Here is an 8,175-nt window from a genome sequence, read left to right as displayed (position 1 = left end):
TGGAGGAACTGTGTAAAACACATTGTGAATATAGAAAAAAAATATAGAAATTTCCCTGAAATTATAATTAATGTTAACGATGAATCTGATGACGACGAAATATCGCTTGAAGACAAAGATATATAAATTAGTTTTCTATGTTTTTCCCATTTTATGTATCTAATAAATTTTGTATGAATTAAAAAAAATCAAATCCAAATACGCCTTCAAATTAATTATGAGACCAGCAATTAGTGCTGTCTCACCCAAATATCATCTATTATCCTCATTTAGCGGTAGCCTGACCTGCAGCACCGATGCCTGTGATAAATAACAAGATAAAGGAATCAACAACTGTGGTGGTTTCGCCTCTTTGTGCAGTGAGTACCCCAATTAAGTCATAAACACGGTATTTCAGTCCCCCAACTATACTTAAATAGATAATTATTTTGTTTCAATTTCTTTGAGAACTGTCAAATTTTGACATTTCACGTGATATCGCATAAAAATTACCCTAATGCTATTTCGAGCGATAATAATATAATTTAAATAAATAAATGTAATTTCTTTATTTTACAAAAATTTTCATCACTAACTACGAAAAGGATTAATATCCAAACGGTATTGTATCAAAGTTATCTAGAATAACTCTCTTGTCATAAGCAAAACCAAATTCCTTTGTTTCTATTTTATTTAAAAGTTCTTTAGTTTTAGTATCTCTGGTAATTCGATTATATTGTGTACTGATTTTACTGTCTTTGTGTTCTAAAATATTATTCATGCTATCGGAATTAATCTTTTTGGAAGTTTCATAGTTTAATGTAAATCCTTTAATTTTGCAAACAACTTTACCTGTATTAGTTTTATAACAATAACTTTTTAGACCTGTTGATACCCAGTCAACAATTCATACGTCCTTACCTAATTCATCGATCCAATCTACCAATAGACATCCTGTTTTTACAATTATCTATATACAGTATGTCCCCGGATTGAGTTCACAAGAGAAAAAAAAAGGTTATTTTTCATTTTACAAAAAAATGACAAAGGAATAACATTTTTTGCTTATTTCAAAACAGATAAATCTGCAATTAAAATTTCAAAATTATTAGTTTGTACTCTTAAAGTTAATTTTTTCATTATTTTTATTTATTAAATTTTGTAATCGTATTCAAATAATAGCAGGCTGTGGATTCACAAAATCAAATAATGCGTTAAAGATTAAAGAAAAATTTTTCTAATAATGTGTAAGTATTAAAAAATTGGAAAAAAATGCAATCGCATCCTTAACAATAATTGAGAAAATTCGAAACAGTCGAAAAAAATACGAGTTAGAATTGAACTATGTGCTAAAACAGGTAATGGGTCAATCAAATAGTAGAAATTGGTTTGAGTTAAGAAACAAATTTCATTCCTTTGAAGTTTTTTGCTAAATTAAAATAAAAAAGTTCTTTGTTATTTTTTGTTTCGATTTCCAGAACACAGCTTGATAATATAAAAGTTTTAATTAAAGATTTATTTATTTTAAATTAAGCAAAAAAAATTATTCCTTTGTCATTTTTCTGTAAAATGAAAAATAACGTTTGAGCAACTTTTTTTTAAAAATCAAAAACGTCCAACAGCAAGTTCACTTTATTCAAAAACTCGTGGACAATTTATCATTTTCAAACTCTTTCTTCTAAAATTAACGAAGATAAAAGCTTATTCTTTTAAAATGCAAACACTATTATTATTTATTCGCAGATATTTTCATTTTATTATAATTTTCATGGTCAAGCGATAAACGCCTGTAACTGTTTTTTGCGATTTTAAAAATGCCAAATTTGGAAACTCGTCATTCGTTGGCGATTTTGGACCACTAATTACACCAAAAGTGTCCTAAAATAAACAATTACTATTTAATGACAGTATAGATAATACATATTAAGAGGTTTCAACCCAGCCATAGTAAAAACACAGTCAAAAATAATTAAATCCTGCATGGAAACAACGCTTTCAATGGTATTTAAATGGACCGCCACGGTTTGTTGATCCCTTCAGAGTGGGAGGTTGCATACTTTACAGGCGGTATAGTAAATCCAGCGAGTAAATAGGATGATTTGAATTTCATGGCTTGAAACATTACAACTGCAAAAACTCTAGAGTTTACTCGCGTTTTGGGGATATTAATCTTGGTTTAAGTTGGTAATGATACTACGCCTTCGCGCCTTTTTGTAAATTTGTCATCTCCAGTCATCTGTCAGTTTTGAGCATTTCGATATCCACTGTTTGCGTTGTTCTTCGAGTTTTGTTGGTTTATTAGTGTCTAATTAATAGTTTTTTGCTTCTTCTTTTGTAAAAATTGTCTTTTTCAAGACAACGAGTCTAACGTTTCGAGATTTGGTAAGTATTGATAAAGAGATTTAAGATTTACGAAAACTAAAGCAAACTCTTTTTTTGCATTTCTGATTTGTTTGTTTCTACTACAGATTTTCTCAGGACAACAAGAATGGCCGAGGGAGTGGCAAATAATGTTTTGTTACGATTAATTACACTTACAGCGAGACCCTAAACATTCTTACCTTGTTCTGCAAGGATATAAAACGGCGCAGATGATGATTCAAAACTGCTACAATTTTTTTAAAAACGAATTAAAGTTTGTTGGAACATCTGTGGAGGTTAATGGTTAATTTTTTAAGTAACATTATGTTCAAAATTTAATTTATTTTTAGAAATTTTTGTGACTCTTGATAACTTGTTACATGAGTTAAAAGAAAAATACCTCTATGAAAAAGGACGATCAAGTTTAGCTAAACTTTTGAAAAACATGGGATTCTCATACAAAAAAGATGATAATCGTAGAGCATTAATGGAGAAACCTTATGTAGCTGCACACAGGCGAAGTTTTCTTAAAAAGTATATTCAGCATCTCGATAGTGGAGATGGGAAAGAGGTAGTTGTACTTGATGAAACATGGGTGTATGCAAATGGAAGATTAAGAAGGTCTTGGCAAGACGGTGATATACGATCAGTTAGACATACTGGACGTGATGGTGGTAAATATATGAAGAATGTAATTATTTTAGTTAATTGTTGTTAATTTAGCCAGATACATTATTATTAATGCTGGGACGAGCAATGGATTTGTACCCAATGCAAGTCGAATCTTTAAAGCCAAAAAGGGGTCTGGCGATTATCATTTGGAAATGAACGCTAATTTGTTTCAAGATTGGTTACAAAATTTGGTTCAACAATTGGATAAACCGTCTATAATTGTGTTAGATAATGCAAGTTATCACAGTAGATTAAGCGAACAGCGTCCTGCCACCAGTTGGAGGAAGGCTCAGTTGCAGGAATGGTTGGAAGGCAATCGCATTGAATTTGATATAACTGCAAAAAAGTCTGTACTATTACAGTTATGCAGAGAAAATTATAGGGAAAAAAATATGTCGTTGATGACATGATTAAAGCAGCAGGCCACGAAGTATGGCGATTGCCTCCATACCATTGCATTTTTAACCCCATTGAAATGGTATGGAGTCAAGCAAAACGTTTTTATGATAAAAACATTTTGTCTACAAAAAAGGACATTATTAGAACTTGGGAAAAAGCTCTAGAAAATGTGACCAGCGAGCAGTGGCAACATTATTTTCATCATACCGAAAATATTTTATATAATATATATATAAATTATATAATAAGAAAATACTGGGAAAAAGAACAGCTTTTACTAGAAACCGAAGTGCAGCAAATTGTCATCAGCATTAATGCAAATACGGACGCAAGTGATAGTGATTTTAATTTTTACGGAGAATAAGATTTTACGTTCTTTATTATTTTAATTTGTAAATCTTGATTTTATTATTTTTCTTCATTATTTGTAAATTGAATAGTTATGTCATTGCGAGCAACAAATCGGCCGTTCTACGTTCGAGGGACATGGAAGCAGATGATCAAGAAGATTGAAGCCAAAAGCCTACAAGGCCTGTAATGTTGTCATATAAATAGTTGCTTGCTTTATCAGATTGTTTATTACCCTTTTTACAACATTAAATTGAACAAAAGTTTATATTTTTTAATTTGATGTGATGACAACTATTTTAAATTTAGCGCTTTTTGGTACTACTTTTAATCGCGCAGACTTGGTTACAAATCTGTCATCTATTTATTCATTGGATAGACTATAGTGCCCGCACTCCATTATTCTCAGTATTTTAATTAATTTTTGAATCTGTCAATTTCAAGATGAAGGCAAACTCAACCTAGCAAAAGTGAGTTCGCAAATTTATTGAAATCCAGTATAAATCGTTATTTTGAAACTTATAAATGCAACACTCACCTTGGTTATCGGTGCTGAATTCCGCATTTGGCAATGAAAAGTTTCAACTAAATAACCTTCCACTTGAGCACTAACTAAAACAATCCGAAAGTTTTCTTGAAAAAAAGAACGAATAACCGGCAAAAGCAACACGTGCAAATAGTGCGCGGGACCCAACAGCTGATTTCTCCGCTACCAACCACTACCAACCTACGTTCACAATTCCCCAAAGAAAGTTGTTTGAAGCGTCGGTAAACTGCTCCATCAAGACCGCTGTGTGTGTACACAGAAGCACTAACAGATGGCGTTTTACGATTTCAAGATTTAAAGTAATTGGGGGCTATTCGGGTGTCAATAGATGGCGCCACCAAACTACAAAATGGCGGTTTTAACGGTGCACAACAGTATCTAACAAGCAACAAAAATTTGCATTTTTGTTTATTTAAAATGCCCTACGATGCAGATAATTGTCTTAAAGAAACAAGCATTCTTCGGACATTTAAAAGAAGGCTGTTGTGGACTTATGCCGGTTCAGATTAATAGTTCTTGACGATTTTATTCTGTAATTTGGCTCTGGTTTTAAAAGAAAGTTACATATTTATATAAAAGTCACGGAAATGATACACCTGTTGAACACATTGAATGTTTTCCAACAATTCTTTTGCAAGTAAAATCCATAAACTAACATCAACGTAGCTGTATTTGGCTTTTTTCAATTTTGCCTGCGTTTTCTGCCAATTTTTAATATCTCATGAAACAAATTGTTACTACAAGACTTCTTCCAACATTTGACAGCGTCAGTGAGCCTGATTTGTTTAGTTATGTTAACATTTCTTGCCATTTTACTCTTGAACAATGACACATTTTACCATTGAAATACTGAACAAAACGACAAATCACTTTTGTCATACGCAGGAAAGGGCCTAGACACAAAGTAAAAGAATTTCCAACTGTTAATTTGCAAAATTCAACAACGAAAACGGTTCAAAAAAACTTTTCAAAGACAGGCCGTTTTTGTTGTTCACCGTTTCGGCGTTTCAGACGAACGACGATAGATGTCGCACCCTTCGCCAATTATTCCAATATCCATTCACAAAACATAGAAGTTACTATGGTTGGCGATAAAAAATTACCCTAAACGGAACAGTTGGTGAGATTGGTAACCAAATGAACATTTGACAGTTTTAACGCCAAAAATTCAAAATAAAATCTTTAATTTCGACTCACTCTGCAAGAAAGCGTAAGAAGTCGATAATTTCTGCATTGGGAAGTTTCAACAAGACACTAGGAAGTTCTCTAAAGTACACTAAAATTAAACAAACTGACCTGACCTGACCTAACCTGACCTGACCTGACATTGACAACAAACTTCAAAGTACAGTCCCATGAAATGATGATTTTACAGAAATCAAAGGTAACTTGATTTTTATGTTTTATAAAGTACCGCAATTTTCCGCCATATTTAGGTAAAAATAAGCGCCAAATTTAAAATTTACAATCGAGGGTAAACAGTTTATTTTAAGCAAATGTATTCCTATTGCTAAATTCCCGCAGCTTAATCTTTGGTTTAATTTAATATAAAAAAACAATGATTTACACATTTCTATTTTTTAAACATTCTCTCATTGTAGGAATAGAAATTAATCTCACACCCTTAGAACTACTGATTTTGCAACTAACAACGCAACAACCAGGCACTTTGATAGTTTTATCACAAATATATACGATTTCACCAAAATCTCAACGTTTTGTTTTACACTTTAACTCACGACATACCATATGGTAAACTCTAACATAACCACAATTCATAAATTAGTACTGCTTCGTGAAGAAGGGAACATTGACAAGTGTTAAAATGGCGGGAAATTTAAAAACGTCCGCCATTTTCTGGCAAAAATAGCTTTATCTCTCTCTAATGCATAGGTACAATGGATTGCGGTACTTTATGAATCTAGTAATTTTAGCAAAATTGAACTACATTATCACCTGGATTTTCAGAGCCGAAGTAAATAACGGTAGAATAAATATAGAAGAACCTAAGCGACTCTAATTAATTTATTTTAAATGATTTATCAAACTTTTCATTTGTAGTTGAACACAAAGTCCAACATAATAACATTTTTAAAACCGTTCAATTTTTTAATATCAAGAAATAACAGTATAAAGTCCACTCTCCTGTGTAAATTTTCTAAAATTCTTGAGTGTAAATCCAGCTTTCAATTCTTTAGGGAGAAAATTAGGGGAAAATTGAATAACGATTTTTGAGGTTAACACGTTGTCAAAGTTTAGTGTATCAACATCTCACGTTAGTTTAGAATTAATCAAAGAAAAGTTCCAAAAGAGAGATTTAAATAAGGATTAAACAAGTTTTGGCAAACTTGCGCAGGACGATTAGCTTCTACGCATGTGACAATTGCTCCACGGTCAAACGCTTTTTCTGCCAACTGTTTCCGATAAAAATTTCTAGGGACTCCATTTTTTAATAAGTGGACTAATAGTAATGAGCCCTAGTATAGAATAACTAAACAAATTCATAATAAAATTTTAGGGCTATAAACTTAGAGATGAGAGAAGACGAAAACACATTTGTACCTACAAGTCCAAGGGCAGAAACCAATTTGTAAGAATAAATTTAATAATAAGAGTAATATAATGTATGAATGTTTGTAGTTTTACAAGTAATAAGAAATCTGAAGACCAAGCATTTAATTTAACTAGTCGATGTCGAGGAGTTACTTAGATAAAAACTCCATAAGACGGAAAATATTTCAAAAAGTACGAAGTTTCAAACTTGTGAAAAAAGTTTGAAGAATCACTAGAACGGCTATGAGGATTGAACAGATTTTCAAAAGTACTTTCACGGCAAATTTTTGGAACAACTCCAAATATAAAAATCTGAGCAACTCGAGGCGATAATTTATTAACAAAGACAATGTATTTTGGAAATACGTCAGGAAGAATGGCATTCTTAACTCGAAGAATGTTTTGTTGCCAAAGTGCAAATGAAAAAGAACGTTATTCATCCATTCGTTTTACACAAATATCAGTTATGGATTAGAAGATAACAACTGTTGATTTATAATGGATATAAACATTCATATTTCAAATTTAAACATGAAAAGTGCAGTAAACACGGCTTTCTTTGTATTCACGTTTTATGAATGTGACAATAAGGAAAAGTTGGGAAATTCATTTTTAGATCTACCAGCTCAATTTTGAGATTGTACACAAATTTCGATCAAACTTATGTATTGGAATGTACCACTTGTGCATTCTTAAAAAAAAATTATTTCTTTAGTTTTTTTCCAGTTAAGAAGAGAGATGAGATGCAGTTTTTAAAAGAAAATTATTGACGCATTTAAATAACAAAAATTGACTAGTCCTAAAGGATATATTTGTTTGATTCCAACTCTCCCACTCAAAGATAACTTTAAACCTCTTCTAAACCAAATCCGATCCGAATTTGTATAAACTTTTCTTTCTGCAAAAGCTTTGTTGTTTCTATGTATTGATATATTGAACGTCAATAATACCGTCTTCAAATTTTTCTCTTATCTAATAGGACTTAAATTTAGTGTTTAGTCCATTTCTGAAACTTCAGATTCATAATGAGCTTCAGTGCGCGTTGGTTGATGATGTTAAATACTGGTTTTACTGGTTTCTGAACAATATACTCGGATTCTGTGGTTGACAGTACTCTTAACTGTTGCTTCTGTGAACTCCTAGTAACTGAAACCTTTTCATGCATTTCTTTCGTATCTCCAGCAACGTGTAACGGTCAAATTTTGGAGGGAAATTTTTAGGCAACCAATATAACGCGTATCCAACGGCGCGAAGGTGGAGAGTTTTTGTGATTATCGTCAATACTTCTTCTGGAGTATCGTGAGTGGGAGGTTTCA

Source organism: Gnatocerus cornutus, chromosome 7, assembly GCF_029298725.1.
Source record: "Gnatocerus cornutus isolate USDA-ARS CGAHR chromosome 7, icGnaCorn1.1, whole genome shotgun sequence".
Lineage (NCBI taxonomy): Eukaryota > Metazoa > Arthropoda > Insecta > Coleoptera > Tenebrionidae > Gnatocerus > Gnatocerus cornutus.
Note: the sequence above shows the minus strand (reverse complement) of the source record.